Source organism: Triticum dicoccoides, chromosome 6B (assembly GCF_002162155.2).
Source record: "Triticum dicoccoides isolate Atlit2015 ecotype Zavitan chromosome 6B, WEW_v2.0, whole genome shotgun sequence".
NCBI lineage: Eukaryota > Viridiplantae > Streptophyta > Magnoliopsida > Poales > Poaceae > Triticum > Triticum dicoccoides.
The window spans coordinates 301180585-301206795 of record NC_041391.1 but is presented as its reverse complement, the minus strand read 5'-3'; the positions used below and the strand labels follow the sequence as shown (position 1 = coordinate 301206795).

General features: G+C 45.6%; 1 long non-coding RNA gene across 8 annotated transcripts in view; it reads left to right on the top strand.

Moving 5' to 3' along the window:
* Positions 1 to 3846, top strand: part of LOC119324360 — a 15746-nt gene extending 11900 nt beyond the window's left edge. For 6 of the 8 annotated variants that reach the window (XR_005156888.1, XR_005156885.1, XR_005156891.1 and 3 more), the window contains 3 exons: positions 1754 to 1967; positions 2700 to 2761; positions 3530 to 3846. This is a non-coding gene — a long non-coding RNA (uncharacterized LOC119324360). Of the gene's footprint in view, positions 1 to 1753; positions 1968 to 2699; positions 2762 to 2840; positions 2925 to 3370; positions 3435 to 3529 lie in introns of all 8 variants that reach the window. The other 2 variants (XR_005156892.1, XR_005156890.1) reach the window with 2 other exon arrangements.
* The last annotated feature ends 22365 nt before the right edge of the window (positions 3847 to 26211 follow it).

Genomic DNA, 26211 nt, shown 5'->3' with positions numbered 1-26211 from the left:
GAGAGTACATGTGAAGAGAGGGAGAGAGAGAGAGGGGCAAGAAGCACGTGATTAACTTTTGATTCATATGGTGTGCTGCCTGTGTGTAACAAGAAAGAGGGGTCGGAGAAGAGAGAGAGGGCACAACGGGGAGAGGGGGAGTACCTGCGTGTGAGGGGGGGGGGGCTGGCCTCGCCGGCGTCCGTCCCACCCGCTCCAGATCGGGAACCTGGGAGAAGATGCGGAGAGGTAGGGGCCTCCCCGTCGCTCACCGGCGTCCGTCCCACCCGCTCCAGATCGGGAACCTGGGAGAAGATGCGGAGAGGTAGGGGCCTCCCCATCGCTCACCGGCACTCGCCGTCGGCCGCATCGATCTAGCCACCACCAGGACGCTCTAACTTCTTCCGGGGTCTCCTTTTCTTCGTCCAGATTGCGATCAGCAGCACCCCTGAGAGAGAGAGAGAGAGGGGGCTTGGGGAGGTCGATGACGAGGGTGGGCTAGGCCATGGCGGCAGGGAGGACGTGAGAGAGGAGGCTTGGGGAGGAAGCGCGAGAAGAGGGAGGCGGCCGCGGGGGTCTCTAGGGTTCCTTTTACCCAGGCCACGATTGGCGAGGACGCACTGCACACCTCGCGTACCAAAAACTGGAGAAAACTCACGTGGGTCGCATGACCCCACAGCCAACGAGCCCCACTCGTCATCCTCTCTATAAGCTTAAATTAATGTGAGAAAAAGCCAACGGTTGACCAGCTGCCAGCAGCCAAAAAAGTACTGTGGTGAATTCATCCTACGGTGAAAAACGTCTCGCGCGAGGAGTGCCCCTGGAATGGCGGGTACTCTAGCGTGGTTTATATGTTAGATTTTGGGAGACATGGTGAACGTTTTTTTCTTTAGTAACTTGTGTCCTAGAATGGTGTTGCCAATGATTATGATAGAAAAAGATTTGAGTCATCGTTATAACAGACTCTCATACTAGCCTATTATTAGGGGCACCTCATAGAAAAGCATGAAATCTGCCAGCATACACTTATATGTCGCGCTTATAAATATCTAAAAATATTAAGGCATTTCGTGTGTGCCAGCGTACACTTATAATGTGCCCCCAGAGTAATGAAACAAAGGAGGTAAAATATGTAGCATCAATGGCATCTATCATTGCAAGACATACATAAATGCCAGCTAGACCATATGCATGTGTGTGATAGCTGAAAAGCCAGCTAGCCAATAATTGGCGTGCATCTGAAAAGTGAAATTTCAGCTTTCATAAAATTAACCCAAGCCATTCTTTCTCCCCCAATCAATTCCGCAGCATTCTTCACCTTACGGTGGACCCTTAGTGCCTGCCCCTCACTGCTACATCGCCACCACTCATCCCTCACCTAGCCCTCGTAGCCTACCATACCATGTCATTGCTCCTGTCACTGGTGCCCTCTCCATTCAAGCCGTACATGAAGGAACTGCTTGATTGCATTGTCTTTTCATGACGTGCAAGTTTTTACTCCAGCGTTAGACAAAAAGAAGTCTGACAAATTAGTAAACATGCTTAGCATAAGCTGTTGGCCTGTTAAGTCACCAGAGTAAACTTCAAAGTGGAAACACAAGTTTGATATCAATGGATTGTTTGTTTCTGCAGTTGCTAAGACTAGCAATTTGTAGAAGCATTCTCAACTTTTCTCTGTACTTTCCTTGGGCAGTATTTACCCTGTACTGTTTGAGGATGTGTTCATGTGCTAATTGGTTCTTATGATGGTTCCACTTTTATTTGTATCTTGCAGGATTTTATTGTAATGACACGATATTATGAATAGCAGAGATAGACATGCCTATGTCTACAGCTAACTATTCAAGATAGACATGCCTGTGTCTACAAGAAAATCAGCTTAGCATTCATATCTCATGTTCTCAACTCCCTATACACTCTGACCAGACATATAATTAAGCTTAGGTCAGCAAACCGGACAAGGCATATATCGTTACCGTGTAGAGCATGTGAGTAAATGCACATTGTTCAGTTCGTATTTGGTTCCACATTTTTTACTTATCGTATCAAAGGTTTGTGCAAATAATAAAATTGGTGTCTCTAGCTACTGCCCTGCCATTGCCCTTTTGGCGAGTGATTGATGCATGGTGCATGTTTTTTGCTGTTAGTTTCTTTCTATGCTAGCGGAGCTCGAGTTCAATAGTTCTTCACATTACATAGTTGTTATTCACCCCCGTACTGAGTTTCTTTAAAATACATTGGTTCCAGTCTTAACTATGGGCCGTTTTGCCATGCTTACATCAGAGCTCAAAAGTAGATGCCATCAGCAAGTAGGTGATACCTGTCTGTCTGATTTAGGATTTTGGAATTGCTCACAACGTTTCTTTCAGCATGTAAATGACAATGGCACCTGCACCTTGCCGTTCTGATGTTTTATGTTTCTTGAAGCCCTCTCCATCTTTATATTCATTACATATTTTCAATAGCTTATTTCTTATACCTAGAGTGAATACCAGGAGCTCATTCTTACCTCTCCAATTTATTCTTATTTGAGTATTAAGAGCACCTACATTTCCTCAAGATTATTGATCAAGCACGGCCTATGTACATATCGAATAATTGTATTCCAAAATTTTGTGTTTAGCTCAATAAGGAGTGTTTTTCTTAATTTTCTAAGATAGATGTTTTTTCTTTACTTGGCATCTGCTTCTCTTAATTTTTCTACAATCCTTCCTTTACAGTTTGCACGCTGGTATGTTTTGTTGCCAAGCTAAGATCGGCGAGACCCGTGCCAATACATGAGGTACAATATTTTCTTATTTATTACTTGCATACATGTTGAGCTCATTCATCCTATTATGTATACTGATTAAACAGTACAGGTTGGGCCAAGAAATAGATGCTATTAGTACTTGCTCGCGCTCATTTCTCATGTTTATATTCAGGCATAACCTCACAAAATTTTGGTATGCACTCACTTATAATCATGGCTTGCTTATTTTAATTCTTGAATTCTTTTGATAAATATCATATCATTAGTATTTGTAATGATTTTGTCGGTTAGGATTTCCAATTGCATTTGATTTCTATGCCGACATAGATCTTATTACTCATCAAAGGTATCTAAAAGTTGTGTGCTCTACAAAGAGATTGGTTGTGTTGGTCAATAGAATACCTAAGATGTCGGTTTTGTTGCCAAATATTGTAATCCCAGATTTACAGAGTTCTAGAATAGAAGATGATCTGGTGGTTACCTCTCTGTTATTTACTCGAATGACTACTTATATCTTACCTTCAGACTTTACCTGATCTTGGTTTAGTTTCCATCTCCAATCAGATTAATGGTTTGCAGACCAAAGCCAATGATTTATGGTGTTCTTATTCCTAATTTAGTTATTCATTTGATTTGTAGTTTCTTTGTAGATAATAAAGCAGTGGTAGATGAACCAATAAGTTATCTGTGCCCATGCTTTATTGTAAGCATTAAATTTGCTCTCTGGTATTACTTTCAATGTGTTATCCATACCCATGCTTTTTGCGGCTAATTATCATGTCCTATCAACTTATGCAGAGTCCATGATATCATACAGTTCGCAGTCGAAAAATTCATGATATGGGTGATATGGAAGTCATTGCCTTCTTTGCTGGTACATTCCCTGATTGCCTGGACTTCTTGGGTCAATCGCTGGACGCCACCCCCATCTCCTGGACGTCATGACGCCGCCGATCTTCTATATGAACTCAATTTCTCCAATTTCTCTCAGCTGTGAGCTCATATATTTTTTGAGCTGTGAACTTATTATGTAAATTCAACACTTTGTTTTGTGAGAAGTGAACTCATTGCATATTCGTCTATCAATCATGGTTGAAGTGTCTATATGTCTCTCCCTTCCGAATGTACTATAATTTGAGGTCTACATACTTTTTTCTAGCCACAATTTTGTTTCAAAGGCTTCTGCAACGTCACCTTTGTTGCAATGGTGAGGAGAACGCTGGGTTGTCGGATAACATCAGATCTAAGGGATGCCGAGGTGACGGATCTTTTTAAAAGATCTGCCGGCCGACGTGTAGCATAACCCATTTTCTAAACGCTTTAAAGGATTTTATGATCAGAATCTAAATATTCTTATATTCATGGTTTGAATACTTGGTTCACTTTTGGCCTTTGCGCCATTGGCGCAACGGGTCATCTAGTATAACAAAAGTCCCTTACTAACCATGAACCAAAAAGGCACAGAAAATATGATGGCACCCACGTAAACATAGCAAATGATATAACAGATTCATACATGGCAGGAACAACAATAAGTAGGCATGTTGGTGAGCTTGAACCACTCACCATAGAGCAATAAATGACATTTCAAGGTGACCAACAGTAAGATGACATGTTTATGAAACTAATCATGGCAAGTGCACGTTCATAGGGTGCATGGATAACTAACAACCATCATGGAAACATTGAACTTAATGTTAACAGGCTGACATGAACATTATTTAGCAAGTTTGGAGCAAGATTACAACAAGTTACAGCAGGCTATAAATGAAACCAGTGGCATGGATGGATAGAGCATGACATGTATAACAAAACATCCTTAGTGAACATCTCCAGATTATGCATAGAATGACTTGTAGCAGCAGGTTTACATAGCATCATGTTGTAACAGATTCAGTCTAGCAAAACAGTAACAACAGGTACATTACTTAACAAGCTCGACGCACTCACTAAAAGACCCACAAAAATACATGGATGGCACCGCTGTAAATATGACATGATGTAGTTCAAAACACATGTAGAGCTCATGCACAAAGGATGCACACGTTAAATGCAACAAAAATGACAAATCACCAAGTTATAACAGTTTCAGCAGGTTAACATCATATAACACTCTTGTAACGATGATTCGGGCATCTAGATGAGCTCAAATGAACAAGGTGCAATGAAATGAAATGAAGTACTCGTTGAGGCGAACAATTTGATATATTATATGCACAAATCGGATCACCGAGCAAGAAGATATGGCATGAAAATAACACATAAAAGGACTTGGTGGAGAAAACGAGGTCAACCGTTTTGGATCTGGATCTGGGGCTCGGTGGCGCAGACTTCGAGGGTGGCCAGAGTCTCGCCAGAGGAGAGGGAGAGGACGGCAGCCAGAGGCGCGGGACGGCGGGGCCGGGCGGCGCAGAGACGAGGCCGGCAGCCGGCGGCCGGGAAGGCCGGCGAGGCGGCGGTGGAGCGAGGCCGAGCTCGGATGGCGGGGAGGTGCCGGCGGGCGGCAGGGAGGCGCCGGCGGCGGAGGCTCGCGGGCACCGCGGCGGAGGCACGGGGCGAGGCGCCCGGGCGGCGGCACGCGGCGCGTGGGCCGTGAGGGCCCCGCCTGGGCCGAGTGGGCCGGCGGCGGCTGGTAGCGGGGAGTGCCACATGGTGCTCCCTGGTTCGCTGAGGGCGGGGCGCGGTGGAGCGGACATGTCCGGTCCGATCTGGACGTGTCCGGCGGGCGAGAGGAGCGGAGCTAGGGTTTCATCCGCGAAAATGGAGGGGGAGGCACCTATTTATAGATTCTGGGAGCTAGAAGAGTCCAAATGGGAAGCGGTTTTCGGCCACGCGATCATGATCGAACGGCCAAGAGGATGGAGGGGGTTTGGATGGGTTATTGGGCCACTTTGAAGGGGTGTTGGGCTGCGCAGAAAAGAGGCTTTTTACGGTTACCCGGTTAACCGTTGGAGTATCAAACGACCTCCAAATGGCACGAAACTTGACCGGCGGTCTACCGGTGGTGTACCAAGGTCGCTTGTCAAACCTCGGTCCATTCCGAGAAGGTTTAACACCCGCACACGAAAAGAGGCAAAAGGGGGTGCCGGGGGACATAGGAGTGCTGGATTGCAAAACGGACAACGGGGAAAATGCTCGGATGCATGAGATGAACGCGTATGCAAAATGGGATGCACATGATGACATGATAAGATGCAACCCGCAAGCAAATGACATGGCAATGACGGCGAATAACTGGCGGACACTAGGCGCATCGAATCCGGGGCGTTACATACCTCATCCTGCCCAAGGACATTTACGCATACTGGGAGCTGACACAAGTCCCAGAGCCTAAGCCAGAGCCACCACTAGACCCATATCAAGAGTCTGTTTATCAGTGGGATCCGGAGGAGCTCGCTAATCAGTGGCACCCCGAGGACCCTCCTCAGTACACCGGAGAGGGTAGCTTCGATCCGTGGGCATAGCCCAACTTAGGCCAAAATCCTAAGCTTGGGGGAGTACATATTTCTCAACGACATTACATTCATGTTCACACACTAATTCTAGTTGTCGGCGCTCATACTTTTTCATTGTACTATCCATGCTAGTTTATTTTCTTTACTTGCTTTCATCTTGTGTGTTTGGAAAACCTTAAGAAAAACCAAAAAAACAGTTGTAGCTTTTAGCTAGTTTACTTTCCATGCTTGTAGTAGTAATTAAAAACAAAAACCAAAATGTTTTCCCGTTCTTCTTTTTGCTTGTTGGGAGCTTTCCCGTGTTAATAGTTTTATTTTTCCTTGAATCTCTTTTCTTTTCTTTGGGGGTCGAGAGGAGAAGACCACGATGAAAATGTTGAGTGGCTCTCATATGCATTATTGTTGATCTAACCAAGAGCCCATATTACCTTGTCTTCTCCTTTGAATTAAATGCTTGCATGTTCCAGCTTAGTCCAATGCACGTGCACTATTATTATTATCCACACCGTTCGGTCGTGCGAGTGAAAGGCAATAATGACGATATATGATGAAATGATTGAGATGAGAGAAGCTGGTATGAACTCGACGTATCTTGTTTTCGTAAATATGATTAGTTCATCATTCCTGATTCAGCCTATTATGAATGAAACACGTTTTCAATGACAATTAGAGATTATAGTTGCTTATGCCATGCTTAATTAGCTAGGAGTTTATAATGGTTTACCTTGCGTGCCAACATGCCGTTAAAATGGTTGTGATGTGGTATGATAGGGTCTATCCTCCTTTTAATGATTCGAGTGGCTTGACTTGGCACATGTTCACGCATGTAGTTGAAACAAAATCAACACAGCCTCCACGATATTTATGTACATGGTGATTTATATCCTGCTCATGCTTGCACTCATTGCTGGTTAATCTTAATGCATGTTCATGACTGTTGTCGCTCTCTAGCTGGTCGCTTCCCGGTCTCTTTCTAGCCTTCACTTGTACTAAGCGGGAATACTGCTTGTGCATCCACCTCCATAAACTCCAAAGTTATTCCATATGAGTCCACCATACCTTCCTATATGCGGTATTTACCTGCCGCTCCAACTAAATTTGTATGTGCCAAACTCTAAATCTTCAAACGAAATTCTGTTTTGTATGCTCGAATAACTCATGTATCAACTAGGGTTGTCTATATCTTCCATGCTAGGTGGGTTATTCTCACGATGAGTGGACTCCGCTCATCATTCACGAGAAAATGGCCGGTAACCGGGATGCCCAGTCCCATGCTCAAATCAAATCAAAATAATTGCAAACAAAACTCCCCCAGGATTGTTGTTAGTTGGACGGTACCTGTTGTTTCGGGCTAGCCATGGATTGATGCTCGTTGGTGGTGGGGGAGTATAAACTTTACCATTCTGTTTGGAAACGCCTATAATGTATGTAGCATGGAAGATATTGAGTTCTCTTGGTTGCTATGTTGACAATGAAAGTATGCCACTCAAAATATTATTTATCTCTGTTTCAAACTCGAGCTCTAGCACCTCTGCAAATCCCTGCTTCCCTCTGTGAAGGGCCTATCTATTTACTTTTATGTTGAGTCATCATCCTCTTATTAAAAAGCACTAGTTGGAGAGCACCGCTGTCATTTGTATGCATGGCTATTAATTTACATCGAGTATGACTGTGACTGGATCTCTTTTGCCATGAATTGCAATGTCTAGTCTGTCCTTGATCTTTAGGGGTGCTCCGCATTTATGTTTTGCAGTCTCAGAAAGGGCTAGCAAGATACCATCTTGTTATATCATATTAAGATTGTTTTGAGCAAGTGTTGTCATCCGAGATTTATTATTATTGCTCACTAGTTGATTATGCCATTGATATGAGTAAACGTGAGGCCTAAGTGTTATTGAGAATATGGTTAGTTCATCATCTTTGCTGAAAACTTGAGTGCTGGCTTTCCATATTTGCAACAACAAGATCAAACAGAGTTTGTAAAAGTTTTTCTTTATCACTTTCAGTTTGTCAACTGAATTGCTTGAGGACAAGCAAAGGTTTAAGCTTGGGGGAGTTGATATCTCTCCAACGTATCTACTTTTCCAAACACTTTTGCCCTTGTTTTGGACACTAACTTGCATGATTTGAATGAAACTAACCCGGACTGACGCTGTTTTCAGCAGAATTGCCATGCTGTTATTTTTGTGCAGAAATAAAAGTTCTCGGAATGACCCGAAACTCCATGGAGACACGTTTTGGAATTAATAAAAAATATTGGCGAAAAAATCAACGTAATGGGGCCCCTGGGGTGCGCCCCTACCTCGTGGGTCCCCTGGACCTCCACCGACCTCAACTCCAACTCTATATATTCACGTTCGGGAGAAAAAACCCGGAGAGAAGGATTCATCGTGTTTTACGATACGGAGCCGCCGCCAAGCCCTAATCTTCATCGGGAGGGCTGATCTGGAGTCCGTTCGGGGCTCCGGAGAGGGGAATTCATCGCCATCGTCATCATCAACCATCCTCCATCACCAATTTCATGATGGTCACCTTTCATGATGGTCACCACTGTGCATGAGTAATCCCATCGTAGGCTTGCTAGACGGTGATGGGTTGGATGAGGTTTACCATGTAATCGAGTTAGTTTTGTTAGGGTTTGATCCCTAGTATCCATTAGGGTTGGATGAGGTTTGCCATGCTTAATGCTTGTCACTAGGGCCCGAGTGCCATGATTTCAGATCTGAACCTATTATGTTTTCATGAATATACGTGAGTTCTTGATCCTATCTTGCAAGTCAATAGTCACCTACTATGTGTTATGATCCGGCAAACCCCAGAGTGACAATAGTCGGGACACTTCCCGGTGATGACCGTAGTTTGAGGAGTTCGTGTATTCACTAAGTGCTAATGCTTTGGTCCAGTACTCTATTAAAAGGTGGCCTTAATATCCTTTAGTTTCCAATAGGACCCCGCTGCCACAGGAGGGTAGGACAAAATATGTCATGCAAGTTCTTTTCCATAAGCATGTATGACTATATTCGGAATACATACCTACATTACATTGATGAACTGGAGCCAGTTCTGTGTCACCCTATGTTATAACTGTTGCATGATGAATTGCATCTGACATAATTAGCCATCATTAATCCATTGCCTACGAGCTTTTCACATATTGATCTTTTCTTAGTTAGTTCTCCGTTGCCACTGTTACAATTACTACAAAACTGCTATTGTTACTTTTGCCACCGTTACCGTTACTTCCATACTACTTTGCTACTAAATACTTTGCTGCAGATATTAAGTCTTCCAGGTGTGGTTGAATTGACAACTCTGCTGCTAATACTTGAGAATATTCTTTGGCTCCCCTTGTGTCGAATCAATAAATTTGGGTTGAATACTCTACCCTCGAAAACTGTTGTGATCCCCTATACTTGTGGGTTATCAGTCACGACGGGAATCCGCGAGTTTAGTGCAAAACATACATCAAGTGATTCAACAGAACACCCCATTGTCACCACAGGTATCCCACGCAATACATACATCAACTGTTCTCAAATCCATAAAAGTATTCAATCCGATAATAGTGAAACCTCAAAGGTAGAAACTGAAGGAAATATACCCTAGAGGCAATAATAAAGTTATTGTTTATTTACTTATATCATGATAAATGTTTGTTATTCATGCTAGAATTGTATTAACCGGAAACTTAGTACATGTGTGAATACATAGACAAAACATAGTGTCGCTAGTATGCCTCTACTTGACTAGCTCGTTAATCAAAGATGGTTATGTTTCCTAACCATAGACATGTGTTGTCATTTGATGAACAGGATCACATCATTAGGAGAATGATTTGATGGACAAGACCCATCCGTTAGCTTAGCATTATGATCGTTACATTTTCATTGCTACTGCTTTCTTCATGACTTATACATGTTCCTCAGTGTTGGGGATATAACTACTGAGTGTAAACCAGCCAGGAGGGCCCGGTTCACCCTCAACTACATTGAAGCCCGCGAAGATCCAGAAGATGGCGTTTTACTAATGAAGCTTAGAGGCCCGGAGCCCAAGGGCGGATTAAGGCCCATAGTAGTAAACCGCCATGGTTATGCAACTTGTATTGTAAGTTAGGAAAGGAGAGACCGAGCCGGACACTTGTATGAGTCAGCCTCGAGACTCTGTAGACCGGCCGGGCGTTAACCTATGTATATAAAGGGACAACCCGGCGATGGTTCAGGGACAGAGAACAACAACTCGAGACTCAGGCAAAGCGTATTTGCTCCCTGGTCATCGAAACCCAATCAATCCCATCACAACTAGATGTAGGCTTTTACCTTCATCGAAGGGGCCAAACTAGTATAAAACTCCCGTGTACCTTGTCCGGTTTAACCCCTTCAAGGTAACCCATTGCGATGGCTCTGCGACTAAGTCCTTTCATAAGGACATCTGACGTATTAATTCCACGACAGTTGGCGCTCATCGTGGGGCTATCGCACGATGGTTTCGAGTTCTTGAAGGGCAACTCTGAAGGACTTAAGGGGTACGTGGTTGGACGGATGACAAAGAGTCGTCGCGGCAAGCTCTACATCGACGACGAAGGATGGGGCCCCGAGGCCGGCTCAATCGAGTACGGATACCGGGTCCCCTTTGGCGGAATTCATGTCTTCATCGGCAAGATCGGTGAACCGGGCCCTGAGCCGGACATCTGCACCGACCTCATCGAGACGGCTCAGCGTGCGAGTCTAGCCCGGGTTAAGCCCGCCATGAAGCGTGCGTTCGTAGGATGTGTCCATGGGATTGGATCTAAACCGGTGTCTGAAGGTGAGACGGCTGTTTATTCCGACGGCGAGTCATCCACTGGCGAAACCGAGTCCCTATACCAAATTCATGACGGTGTGTTCGAAGGATATTCCGATGGCAACAGTATTCCGGACATCCTTGAACCGCCAAGTCGGGTTACTGTGTACATGGCCGGAACACAGCCCACTTTGCAGTCTTCATCTACAGCGGCAATAAATACCGGATCAGCGGCCGCGGCAGGAGCCCCGGCGCGCCGACCGGCTCAAGTCCTCTCCGGTTTGTTGGATGCCTGGGCGACCTTGTTAACCATGGCAGTTACCCCGGAGATGCAGGATCAGCACAATGCAGACATTGTGAAGCTGAAGGACCAGATAACGCAAGCTAAGGAGGACCTGGCAATTGAGGATGCTAGGATGGCTGAAGAACGGGCCGCTTTGGATGCCCAGTCACAGCAGATACATGCGTAGAATTACCGGCTCATGCTGGATCGGAACACATCAGATGACATAACGTGAAGGAAGTACCGGTCTCGTCTGCCGTCGATCTATGAAGGGCTGGACCTCTTTCATACACCAGGGGCTGGGCCGAGCAATCCGGCGGCTGCAAACCGGACTGATGCGCCTAGGGCAGCACCGGATCAACCACGGATGACGGAACCACCTCGACGAATGGATAACCCGCCGCAATACGTGTCCACACTGCCGGGTCACTTCTCGAGCCCTTTGGATAACATGATTGCCGTAGCATCTCACCTGGCAGCCATTCCGATGGAGGGCGATTCACTGGCGGTGATTGAAACGCGGCGGGCTAGGGATCTTCTTCGAACCGCCATGGTGCAGCAGCAGGCTTATTCCTATAGCCGAGATAGAATTCATTCAACGCCCCATCCGAGCAAGAGCTATAGCAGGCAAATAGATGAACCAGAAGTGTCTAGCAGTGCGCGGCGCCGTAATGGATCCAATCCAGCGCGCGGTGAGGGAAATGCTCAAGATGTGGTGGATAATGGCAGAGCATGAAGGGAGGCTGCTTTGGCAGCACAATATGCGGGTCGTTATCAACCCGCCCCGGTGCAGCCAGCGGCATCGATAGACCGAGGCACCGGGCTTGCCTTTAGTTCCTGGGGAGTGCCGTGTCTCATCCCGGCTCTCCGTAATGTGCAACTACCCAAGGATTTCAAGGGTCCATGTAAGGTGCCTAATTACACTGCGAATCAGCCACCTGAGGCATGGGTCAAGAGTTATGAGATGGCAATGGAGATGCTAGACATGGATGAAGCGGCCTGTGCAAAGTACTTCACGATGAAGTTGGAAGGGACATCCCGTACTTGGTTGAAAAATTTACCAGCTAACTCCATCGAGTCATGGGATCAGTTGAAAGCCCGGTTTATAGCCAATTTCAAAGACACGTGCAAACAACCTATGTCCATTGTGGATCTGGATGCTTGTGTTCAAGGGGAGAACGAGTCAATAACTCATTGGGTGCACCGGGTTTCAGAAGTTTTGCATTCGTCAGACCGGATTAATGCTGGTCAAGCAATCATAACACTAGAGCATAATTGCCGGTTTAAGTCACTAAAGATGAAGTTGGGACGGCTCAAGCGCCACTACAATGACATGGGAACCCTTATGGCAGCCTTGATCAAATATGCCGATTCTGATAATACCAAGGATCCCAATTCTGATGAGGAGAAATCGGAGAAGGGAAAGAAGAACGGCGGTGCAAAGGGAGAACAACACAACCAAGGAGGCCATGGGAATAATGGTAAGCGCAAGGCAGATAGTTCAGATCTTGTAGCTAACACCAATATGCAGCGTCATAAAGGTAAACCGCCCCAGCGCGGTGGAGGGATGAATCTGGAGCGTTTGTTAAACCAGCCCTGCCCAAAGCATGGGACCAAGGAGGCCCCTTCCACACATCTTTGGAAAGATTGTTATATCATGAAGGAGTTCAAGAATTCCTATGTCTTCCGGTATGATCAGGGTCCGTCGGGGCGGTTTAGGTCCAGGTTTTCATGGTGGCGGCGGTTCAAGCTCTGGATTTCAGAATAATCAGGGCAACCAGAATAACCAAGGTGGTAATGGCCAACAGAATAATCAAGGAAATTAGCAGCAATCATGTTATCAAAGTCACCCTAAGCAGTTGAATGGTGGGCAGTATCACGTGTTCACTACTAGCTTGTGTAAGCGCGACCAGAAGCTTCACAAAAGGGCAGTTAATGTTGTTGGACCGACAGTGCCACATTATTTACGGTGGTGCGAGCAGCCCATTGTGTGGAGCAGGGAGGATCATCCGCCCCGGGTTGACAATTCGGGTCAACTGGCTTTGGTTGTGGCACCTCAGGTGGGAGGTTACAAGTTTACCAAAGTCCTGATGGATGGAGGGAGCAGTATCAACATCCTGTACTATGAGACTTTTCATCGCATGGGGTTGATAGACAAGAGTCTTAAACCGCCCAACACTGTTTTTCATGGTGTAGTACCAGGTAAATCGGCATATCCTGTTGGCATGATCGCTTTGGAGGTTGTGTTTGGAGATGAGCATTATTCCAGGTCTGAAAAATTGACCTTTGAAGTGGTGAAGATCCAGAGCCCGTATCACGCACTATTTGGACGGCCGGCTTACGCAAAATTCATGGAGAGACCCTGCTATATCTATTTACAGCTCAAAATGCCGGGTCACAAGGGGACTATAACAGTACATGGAAGTCGAAAGATCGCTTTGGATTGTGAAGAAGGTGATGCGGCTTATGCTGAGTCGGTTTGTGCTACAGAGGAGCTGAAGTTTTATAAGGACAATGTTGATCCAGCAGACACGACCCCACTGAAGAAGCCCACCACTTCGCATGACCCGACCCTGAAGTTCAAACCGGCTGATGAGACTAAACTTGTTGACTTTGTTCCTGGTAATTCATCCAAACAGTTTAGCATCAACACAATCTGGATCCAAAATAGGAAAGCGCGCTCATCGAGTTCATCCATGAGAATCGGGACATTTTTGCATGGAAGCCTTTTGACATGCCAGGTGTACCGAGGGAACTTGCTGAGCACACTCTCAATATTGATCCCAAATTTAAACCGGTTAAGCAATTTCTTCGCCGCTTTAACGAGGAAAGACGCAAGGCCATTGGTGAAGAGGTAGCCCGGCTGTTGGCTACTGGATTTATCATCAAAGTGTTTCACCCCGAGTGGTTGGCTAATTCGGTGCTCGTTCTTAAGAAAAATGGCACTTGGCGTATGTGTGTGGACTACACAGATTTGAACAAGGCTTGTCCGGCAGATTCTTTTGCTCTCCCGCATATGGATCATATTATTGATGCAACAGCGGGTTGTGAACGCCTGAGTTTCTTGGATGCTTATTCAGGTTATCATCAGATTAAAATGGCAGTTAAGGACCAGGAGAAGACAGCTTTCATCACTCGCTTTGGAGCCTTCTTCTATGTTTCTATGCCCTTTGGTCTCAAGAGTGCCTAGGCAACTTATCATCGTTGTGTGCAAATTGTCTTCACATGCAGATGGGGCGTAATGTTCATGCCTATGTGGATGACATTGTGGTGAAATCCAGGAAGAAGGAAACCTTGATAGATGACCTCAAGGAAACGTTTGACAATCTTCGGGTTTACAAAATGATGCTTAATCCGGACAAGTGTGTTTTTGGTGTTCCGGCAGGCAAGCTCTCAGGCTTTCAGGTGTCCAACAGAGGCATTGAGGCTAATCTGGAAAAAATCAAAGCGATTACATCTTTGGCTAAACTGAAGTGTATCAATGATGTTCAGTGTTTGGCGGGTCGAATTGCCGCCCTTAGCCGGTTTATCAGCCGTTTGGGAGAGAAGGCAATTCCTTTGTATCGGATGTTGAAAAAGACAGACGATTTTGTCTGGAGTGACGCAGGTGATGCGGCGTTTGATGACTTAAAGCGGCAGTTGGTTGAACCGCCGGTTCTTGCTGCTCCGATTGACAAATAGCCCTTGTTATTGTACGTGGCTGCTAATGCCCGTGCTATTAGCGTGGCAATTGTGGTGGAGCGCAAGGAGGATGGTAAGGAATATCCGGTTCAATGACCGGTTTACTATATCAGCGAAGTACTTATCGAGTCAAAGCAACGGTATCCACATTGGCAGAAGCTGGTTTATGGGGTTTTTATGGCTAGCCGGAAGCTCAAACAATACTTTCAAGGTCATCCCATTACAGTGGTCAGTTCAGCTCCTTTGGGCGATATAATTCAGAACAGGGAGGCAACTGGCCGGGTTGCAAAGTGGGCGATTGAGCTTGGCCCGTACGGATTGAAGTATATGCCTCGGACATCAATTAAGTCACAGGCGCTTGTTGACTTCATCAATGATTGGACCGAGTTATAGGCACCAGAGGACAAACCGGATAATACACACTGGACCATTCACATTGATGGATCCAGGTAATTGGAGGGCTCAGGGGCTGGAGTTGTTCTTACTTCCTCTCGAGGTGATAAAATTTGTTAGGTTCTCCACTTAATGCTTCCTTGTACTAACAATGCAGCTGAGTACGAGGCCTTAATCCATGGACTCCGTGTGGCTAGGGAAATGAACTTAAGCCGGGTTCGCTGTTTTGGAGATTCTGATCTGGTGGCTGAGCAAGTTTCTAGTACATGGGATTCTAAGGATCCACTCATGGCGGCTTACATACGCGAGGTGGATATTGTGGCAGGTCATTTTAAGGGTTATCAGGTTGAGCACATTGACCTGCGCAAAAATGAAGCAACAGATGCTTTAAGCCGGCTCGGATCTCAGTGTAAACCGGTACCACCCAATACCTTTTTAGATATCTTGCATAACCCGTCTGTTAAGTTGCCTACAGACGAGGATTTAGATGTTCCTGATCAGGAGGCCCAATTAGTGGCCACCTTACATACCACTCCGGATTAGACGGTTCCACATTTGGCGTATTTAAACTGGGGCGAGTTACCAGATGATGAGGTCTTCGCCAGACAGATAATCCGGCGGTCCAAGTCCATGGTTATTCATAATGGCGAGTTACACCATTGCAGTGTTTCAGGCGTTTTTCAATGTTGTATTTCCCCTGAAGAAGGACAAGAGATTCTACGTGAAATCCATGAAGGGGATTGTGGTCACCATGTTGGTTCAAAGTCCCTGGTGGCTAAAGCTTTCCATCATGGGTTCTATTGGTTGACAGCTCATGCTGATGCGGAGGATCTGGTAAAGCGGTGTGATGCTTGTCAGAAATTTTCACGTCGCGCTCATGTTCCGGCTCAGGAGCTACGGACGATTCCTATCACTTGGCCGTTTTCCACTTGGGGGCTTGATATGGTGGGACCTTTTAAGCGCTCCCAGGATAAGAAGACCCACCTGTTGGTGGCGGTTGACAAGTTCACTAAATGGGTTGAAGCGGAGCCCTTCAGCAAGTGTGATGCAGCCACGGCGGTTCAATTTCTCAAAAAGATCATTTTTCATTTTGGTTTTCCACATAGCATCATCACAGATAATGCCACAAACCTTTCTAAAGGTGAGATGGAGGAATTTTGTCAACGAGAGCGCATCCGGCTTGATGTAGCGTCCGTGGCTCATCCCCAGTCCAATGGTCAAGATGAGAGGGCGAATCAACAGATCTTGAAGGGTATTAAGCCCAGGCTTATGGTTCCCTTGAAGTGGACGCCGGGTTGTTGGGTGGAAGAGTTACCATTTGTGTTATGGAGTATAAATACCACCCCAAACCGATCCACGGGTTATAAACCTTTCTTCATGGTTTACGGGGCTGAGGCCGTCCTCCCAAGTGATATTCGTCATGATTCGCCCCGGGTTGCCAATTATGTTGAAGCGGACAATGAGCAAGCACATCAAGAGGCGTTGGACCTGTTAGATGAGAAACGGGACATGGCTTTGGCTTGATCGGCGGTTTATCAACAAGACCTGCAGCGTTATCACAGTCGCCGGGTTAAGACACGAACCTTTCAAGAAGGCAACTTAGTGCTCCAGCTTATCCAGGATCAGACTGATATGCACAAGTTATCCCCACCTTGGGAAGGACCCTTTGTGGTCAGCAAAAATCTGCACAACGGATCATACTACCTCGTTGACGTTCGAGAAGACTCACGCAGTTCTGAGGAGGAGACCTGGCGGGCGTGGAACATAGCTCTCCTTCGGCCTTACTACACTTGAGCCATAGGCTTTTCTTATGTACATATTTCAACAATGTATATAGTATGATCAATATAATAAACCGGCATCCTTTCTATAAGCAGGGTCTCAGCCGTTTCTTCTTCAAATCTCTTTGTTTACATGGGGGCTTCAGCTGACAAAGCAAAGTACTACCTGTTAAACCGGCTATCATGCCACAACACAGCTTGGGAGCTTCACACCCAAGGGGCCAAAGAGAGTCTGGATGCTATGCACAGCTCAAACATAGGCACCCATTGAGCACAACTCACAAAGTTACTTGGGGGCTCTTTTGTGCAAAAGCCACAAAGAGTTTGAAAAGGACCCTTGTAATTGGGTATCGACCCACGGCTTGGAAGCCTGGTGTATTCACCTAAAACCCCAGGTTAACCTGCCTTCATCAAGTAAGCCACTCCTATCCAGCTAATCCTGGCACGACCCGCCAAACAATTGACAAGTCAATATTATACAGACCCTAAACTTGTCAAAGTTAAAACGATGATTGGTTAGTTGGAGGCCCATCTTAAAAGGCTTTGCAAAATGGTTTAACTCAGTGGCCTGGCAGTCCATGAAAAGCCTTGAATTTGGGCCTGGCAGCCCTTGAAAAGCCTTGACTACATGGTTTCTTGTTTGCTTTTTTGCCAAGTTTTCACCTTTTTTTGATGCATTTATTTTGAACCGGTGTTCTTTTACCCGGTGTGACTTTTCAGTCATCATGTTAACCCGGTGTTTGTTAACCCGGCTTGGCTTTCAGCCATAAATCTTCAGACCATCTTATTAAACCGGTGTTTGTTAACCCGGCCTGGCTTTGACTATATGTCGCCAGTATGATCATCTGGTGTACATTATAACCCGGCATAACTTATTCATCCTATCATTATAGGGGAAGGGATATAATAGCCAAAAATTTGGGTTTTCACCCTTACTAAGTGATTTCATATCACAAGTATGAGTTATTCCATATTTATTCCGCTTGGGTTATTAGCCAAGCTTTATCTTGGGCACTATGACCCGTCCAGCGGTAAACCGCCCGGACAACTCTTTTTATGCAGACATAGGGATTGCATAATATTATAAAGATATATAAGCCAGCATTGAAATTGGCATGGCAGATCAAGCAAAATATATCCCAGTGCGCGATGGCAGCAGATCAAAGTATTTTAACTAGCCTATTACAAGGCGCTTTAAGGCCCAAAATATGGAATTGTTCTTTCGACAGAACACAGTTTATGAAGCGTCAACCAGATTGTCGGATCAAGCCTCATCACCATGTTGACGTGAAGTTGATGGATCATCTGGCATCGGTTCAACCTCCTCCTCCTCATCCAGTGGCTGGAAGTCAACGGTGGTCCAATCAATCCAGGTTAAGGCCTCAAAGACAACCTCTTCACTTATAAGTTCAGCCGGATCAACGTCAGGGGCGTAAGTGTGCTTACGGATTGGAGGAACAAGATTTTGCACTTCCGGCATGACAGTCTCAATCCATTTGTTGTTGGCATCGCAGAAGGACCGATGAACCGTCAAGTTAGCTTCTTGTGCCAATTGACTCACCAGAGGACGCATCTCCCTTGTCACATTTTTGAGGGCTTCGTTATCAAACTCTGCCCCGTTTTCTTGTTCACTCGGGAAGCCCTTGGCGATATCAACCGGATCTAGATCAGCTATCCATGCTTTGGCTCGAGTAAGTGCTAACAAAGCACCAGCCCTGGCAGCAGATCGCTTCATTTCTTCTATATGTGCTGGCGTCATGGATAACCTTGCTAAAGTATCCTTGATCAATGTTGGGGCCGGATTGTTGTATGAAGCTGCACAAATGACCCGTTGGGCACCGGTATACAGTTGTTCAATCGAAGTATATGCTGCCCTCAGCTTCATCTGCATGTCAGAGCCCAGATGAGTAATGCGGCCACTTACACCGGTTTAAGAATTTCATGTTAAACCGACAAATTATAAAGATGGTCATTCAAGAAGCCTTGGCAAGAATACTTACCAAAAATTGCAGAAGTCATGGCATTCACTTGGTGCTTCAACCCAGTTAGCTCTTCCGCCATCGGTTTAAGAGCTGACTCGGCGTCTTCTGCCCGCTTCACCAATGCATTCCTTTCAGTCTCCCAGTTGGCACGCTCTGTCTTAAACCCTTCTTTGAGTTGTTCCATGGCAGCTAAAGCGCTTTTAAGCTCATCTTTTGCCTTAGACGTTTCTGCTTGTTGAGACTTGATGTTCTCTTGAAGGTCAGCAATTTGAGAGCCTTGGTGATTTATATCAGCCTATCACAATCAGATGAGGAGCATGTTAAATGTTTTATCAAAAGTCCCAAGCATATAACAAGTTATACACTTGGCACTTGGGGGCTAATGCGGATTGTTCTTTTACTACTGATTGTTTGAAGTCCCAAGGATCAATACACGTTTTAATCTTGGCACTTGGGGGCTAATGTGTGTTTGATCAGGAAAATACACAAGGAAAGTCAACAAAGTATAGTATGAAGTATAAAAGCCCCAGTTTATCTTTGCAAGACAAACTGGCCCTTGGGGGCTACACAGGTGAAGTGTTCTTTCTTTTTAAAGTCCCGGTTTATCTTTACAAGACAAACCGGCCCTTGGGGGCTACACAGTTGAAGTGTTCTCTCTCTTTAAAGTCCCGGTTTATCTTCAAAAGATAAACCGTCCCTTGGGGGCTACAATATAATGAATGTACAAACTAAAGAGGAAGGTGTTTGGAAGAGTACCTCATAGCGTTCCTTCATCCGATTCACCAAACCGGCTTCATAATATCGGCTGGTGTAAAGCCGGTTCAAGAATCCGGAATGAAGATCTTGAGCAGAAAGATTAACATAGCTTGACAAGTCGGTCTTCCCTTTCCCCTTGCCCATAGCAGCAAATTCATCCTTGGCAGTATGCTTCGATAAAGCAACTAGATTGCCTGGGGCGGTATAAGCAGTACCAGTGACAACAACATCATCATCATCTTTGGCTGGGCTCGGTGGATTGACATTGTCTTTGGCTGGGCTTGGCGGTTTGGTAGCAGGGCTTGGCGGATTGGTAGCAGGGCTTGGCGGATTAGCAGCCAAACCCAGCGGATCAGCAACTAGACTTGAAGGCGTGGCATGTGGACTTGATGTCTCAACATGTGTTTCCGGGTCAGCCTCCGGAGGATTAGCATCAGTAGCCGGGTCTTATGGGGCAGAGTCATCCATGACAATATCAGGATTTTCACCGGCATTGTCTGGGGTCTTCTCCAGTTCAACATCGTCAGAGGGGCCGCTGGTCTTGGCTTTCTTGCTCAATCGGGCCTTGGCACTGCAACATCAAAATAAAGATTAGTATGATAAACCGATGCATGAAGAAACAAACCGAAAAATTTGGACACTTACCCAGCGACGGTCTTGAGGGGAGGTAGTTGAGTGGTTGATGAACCACCAGACGAGTTGGAAGACGCCTGGTAATTCGGATCAGACGGATTAAGCGGGTATCGAAAGAAACCCTTCAAAGGATAACGTTTTTTGGGAGAACAAGTAACCTCTGGACGACGCTTCCGGGTTGGTGTATCCGGTAAACTGGAAGAGGTGACTTGCTGGCCACTATGTCGGGTTGTGCGACGCCCTTCAGGTTGCTGTGTCTTCAAAGAAAATTTTGGATCCAAATAAGCAAGAGGGTGAGAGCTTTTCACTTTTCGAACTGCACGGCGAAATCTTTGAACCGACACGAGATCTGAATCGGAGGAAAGAGAGATTACCTCAACATGGTCCGCACGGCTGACCTTCGCATCATCCTGATGATAGTCATTGTTAATAAGATGTATGAAAAAGGAGCCAAGGGAGTCAAGTTCTACCTCTTGATCCGAATCTTCAGCATCTTCGGGCGGATCAGCAGCTTTGCCGATCTTCTTCTTTTCTGCTTTCTTGGTAGCTTTGCTCTTGGCACGAGGAGCTCTTGCTAGTTTATCTGAAGTCTTTCTTTTCCAAAAGGAGCTGTTGGGCTGTAAAGATTAAACAAAGATTTATTAGAACAATTTTAAAGCGGAGGCGGATCAAGAAAGTACAAAGTTAAAATATTTACCGCCGGTGGTTTGTTGGCAGTGTAAAAGGGGGCCAGCCCGGTTTGGCTGCATGCGGCGATTGGTTCGTCTAACATCTTCTTCACCGATTAGGTGACTTCGTCGTCAGTCACCTCTATTTCATTAAACCCTTGAGGATCCTTGGCGTTGCCGGTATACTCATGCATTAATCCGGAGCGGCGACTTAAGGGCAGGATGTGCCATTTGACCCAACAGCGAACGAGATCAACACCAGTCAAACCATTGGCCAAGAGAGCCCGGAGCTTGGCGAGTTGAGGTGCGTAAGTTTGCCGTTCTTTGGCAGTTAACCAACGAGGTAATGGGTGGCCATTGCTAAGCCGGCGAGGGCGGTAACCTGGCAAGGGATTTTCCTCAGCAGGGGCGGTATTCTGACAATAAAACCAATTTTGGTTCCAGTCTTTGGGATGACTGTGGTGTGATGCATGTGGGAAATCAACTTCCTTCCTCTTCTGGATTGATACCCGGCCAAGTTTCGTGTTAGGACCATCATAAAACTCTGTTCGGCGGTTTAGGTGGAAAAAATCACGGAAGAGATCAACGGATGGTTCTTCTTGAAGGTAAACTTCACAAAATACTTGAAAGTTGCATATATTTGATACAAAATTTGGTCCAATATCTTGTGGATGGAGTTGAAAGCTCGCAAGGACATCCCGAATTTTTTTTGATCCGGGAGGGCTGAAGCCCCGGTCTAAATGCTGCATAAAAACAATAACTTCGCCATCTTGAGGCTCAGGAGGGCACTCAGGGCCAGGAACCCGCTAGTGAAGGACATTCTTTGAAGCTAAAGCGCCCGTTACAACATATCCATTGATTTGCGTTTCCGTGATCCGGGATGGAACCCATTTGCAAGCGGCGAATTGCTTAGTCATCTTGGAAACAAACTGTAAAGGGAAAAATGAAGGCCGGTTTACGACAGTTGGTTGGTGTGTACTAATTGGTGTTAAACCGAGGAATTTGGTGAAGGCATATAAGTAAGTTAAACCGGAGTTTATTATTCAAGACAAGACGGCAGTTTAAGTGAGGGCTAATGACATGTGGCGGATTACCAACTACTAAGGTTTAAACCGCCCTTAGGTGGAGGAGATAGAGATGAAAATCCACTAAGTGTTGACAGAAACATGTCTCACACAATGATGAAATTTGTTTGGATCTACCATGCTTCAGTAAAGAAAATTTTCTGCAACTTATAATGGCGTTAAGTAGAACAGAGAAGGTCGTGCGCTCTACTGAGGATTCTTTACAAAAGAAAAGGAAGATATACTAGTACTGAAAATGGATGCGGAGCAACTACCGTACGGGATCTACGCTACTGTTGGATCAAAGAAACTAGGGCAGAAGCAAATAACAAAGAACTGAGATGAATACTTATGAACGGGTGAATACAGAAACCCTAAATACAGATCTAGGGTTGAGAAGAGGAAATTTACCAGATGTATAGGACAACAAAGAAGAGCCGCAAGTTTCTGGTACAGTCAGGTTGATGTAGTGGCCTTTGATGATGTAGTACTCAAAGGCTGAGGGCGGCGGCGGAGCTTCAGAGCTTGAGCATCGCGAGGAAGAAGAAGAAGCAAGGGGAAAGAATGGAAAGACCCATCGGCTTTATTTATAAGGAGAAAGGGATAAGTGACAGGCGCAAGAATCAAGGAGCCTGAAGCTGCGAAGAGGGCGCGCCTGTCGCCTCGATTTTCGGGATACCATTAATGAAGGGAATCTTTTTAATCTTTTTATACAGAGATGATGTCATGATGGTCCGTTGCTGTGTCCAGAGGATGACATCACGGCGGTTTAACAAAGTTTATAGGATAAGACAACATGGCAGTTTACGAGAATATAAGAAGATGTTCACAAGATTTCTTTAAGTATTGAAGACTAACATGAACAGGTTCAAATCAATCTGGGGCCTAATGTCGGGGATATAACTACTGAGTGTAAACCGGCCAGGAGGGCCCGGTTCACCCTCAACTACATTGAAGCCCGCGAAGATCCAGAAGATGGCGTTTTACTAATGAAGCTTAGAGGCCCGGAGCCCAAGGGCGGATTAAGGCCCATAGTGGTAAACCGTCATGGTTATGTAACTTGTATTGTAAGTTAGGAAAGGAGAGACCGAGCCGGACACTTGTATGAGTCGGCCTCGGGACTCTGTAGACCGGCCGGGTGTTAACCTATGTATATAAAGGGACTACCCGGCGACGGTTCAGGGACAGAGAACAACAACTCGCGACTCAGGCAAAGCGTATTTGCTCCCTGGTCATCGAAACGCAATCAATCCCATCGCAACTAGACATAGGCTTTTACCTTCATTGAAGGGGCGGAACTAGTATAAAACTCCCGTGTACCTTGTCCGGTTTAACCCCTTCAAGCTAACCCATTGCGATGGCTCTGCGACTAAGTCCTTTCATAAGGACATCTGACGTGTTAATTCCACGACACTCAGACTATGAGATTATGTAACTCCCGAATACCGGGGGAACACCTCATGTGCTATCAAACATCACAACGTAAACAGGTGATTATAAATATGCTCTACAGGTGTCTACGAAGGTGTCTGTTGGGTTGGCATAGATCAAGATTAGGATTTGTCACTCCATGTTTCAGAGAGATATCTCTGGGCCCTCTCGGTAATGCTCATCATTATAAGCCTTGCAAGCAATGTGACTAATGAGTTAGTTGCGGGATGAAGTATTACGGAACAAGTAAAGAGACTTTCCGGTAATGAGATTGAACTAGGTATGATGATACCGACGATCAAATTTCGGGCAAGTAACATACGGATGACAAAGGGAATGACGTATGTTGTTATGCAGTTTGACTGATAAAGATCTTCGTAGAATATGTAGGGGCCAATATGAGCATCCAGGTTCCGCTATTGGGTATTGATCCGAGATGTGTCTTGGTCATGTCTACATAGTTCTCGAACCTGTAGGGTCTGCACGCTTAACGTTCGATGACGATTTGTATTATGAGTTATGTGTTTTCATGACCAAAGTTTGTTTGGAGTCCCGGATGAGATCACAGACATGACGAGGAGTCTCAAATGGTCGAGACATAAAGATTCATATATTGGAAGGCTATATTCGGACGTTGGAAAGGTTTCGAGTGATTCGGGTATATTTCAGAGTACCGGGGAGTTACGGGAATTCACCGGGAGAAGTATTGGGCCTTATTGGGCCATACGGGAAAGGAGGAGGCAGGCCAAGGGGAGGTGGAGCCCCCCCATGGGTTCGAATTGGACTAGGGGAAGGGGGCGGCGCCCCTTGCCCTTTCCTACTCCCTCTCTCTTTCCCTCTTTCCTTCTCTCCTACTCCGAAAGGGATTCCTACAAGGACTTGGAAGTCCTAGCAGGACTCCATACTCTTGGCGCGCCCCTAGGGGGGCGGCCTATCTTCCTCCCTCCTTTATATACGTGGGCAGGGGGCACCCCAAACAGACACCAAGTTTTCTCTTAGCCTTGTGCGGTGCCCCCTCCACAGTTACACACCTCGATCATATCGTCGTAGTGCTTAGGCGAAGCCCTGCGCCGGTAGCATCATCATCACCGTCGCCACACCATCGTGCTGATGGAACTCACCCTCATCCTCAACTGGATGAAGAGAACGAGGGACGTCATCGAGCTGAACTTGTGTTGAACACAGAGGTGCCGTACATTCGGTACTTTGATCGGTTGGATCGTGAAGAAGTTCGACTACATCAACCATGTTATTAAACACTTCCGCTTTCGGTCTATGAGGGTACGTGGACACAGTCTACCCTCTCGTTGCTATGCATCTCCTAGATAGATCTTGCATGATCGTAGGATTTTTTTGAAATTACAGCATTCCCAATAGTGGTATCAGAGCCAGGTCTATGCATAGATGTTTTATGCACGAGTTGAACACAAAGAGTTGTGGGCGATAATTGTCATACTGCTTACCACCAACATCTTACTTTGATTCGGCGGTATTGTTGGATGAAGCGGCCCGGACCGACATTACATGACCGCGTTCATGGGACTGGTTCTACCGACGTGCTTTGGCACATAGGTGGCCGGCGGGTGTCTGTTTCTCCAACTTTAGTTGAATCAAGTTTGACTACGGCCGGTCCTGTTGAAGGTTAAAACAGCACACTTGACGAAAAATCATTGTGGTTTCGATGTGTAGGTAAGAACGGCTCTTGCTAGAAGCCCGTAGCAGCCACGTAAAATTTGCAAAAACAAAGTAGAGGACGTCTAACTTGTTTTTGCAGGGCTTGTTGTGATGTGATATGGTCAAGACATGATGTGATATAAATTGTTGTATGAAATGATCATGTTTTGTAACAGAGTTATTGGCAACTGGCAGGAGCCATATGGTTGTCACTTTATTGTATACAATGCAATTGCCATGTAATTGTTTTACTTTATTACTAAAGTGGTAGTGATCGTTGTAGAAGGAATAGTTGGCGAGACAACAACGATGCTACGATGCAGATCAAGGTGTCGCGCCGGTGACGATGGAGATCATGACGATGCTTCGGTGATGGAGATCATAAGCACAAGATGATGATGGCCATATCATGTCACATATTTTGATTGCATGTGATGTTTATCTTTTATGCATCTTATTTTGCTTAGTACGACGGTATCATTATAAGATGACCCCTTACTAAATTTCAAGGTATAAGTGTTCTCCCTGAGTATGCACCATTGCTATAGTTCATCGTGCCGAGACACCACGTGATGATCGGGTGTGATAAGCTCTATATTCACATACAATGGGTGCAAGCCAGTTTTGCACACACATAATACTCGGGTTAAACTTGACGAGCCTACCATATGTAGATATGGCCTCGGAACACTAAGACCAAAAGGTCGAACATGAATCATATAGTAGATATGATCAACATAGTGATGTTCACCATTGAAAACTACTCCATCTCACGTGATGATCGGACATGGTTTAGTTGATTTGGATCACGTGATCATTTAGATGACTAGAGGGATGTCTATCTAAGTGGGAGTTCTCAAGTAATATGATTAAGTGAACTTTAATTTATCATGAACTTAG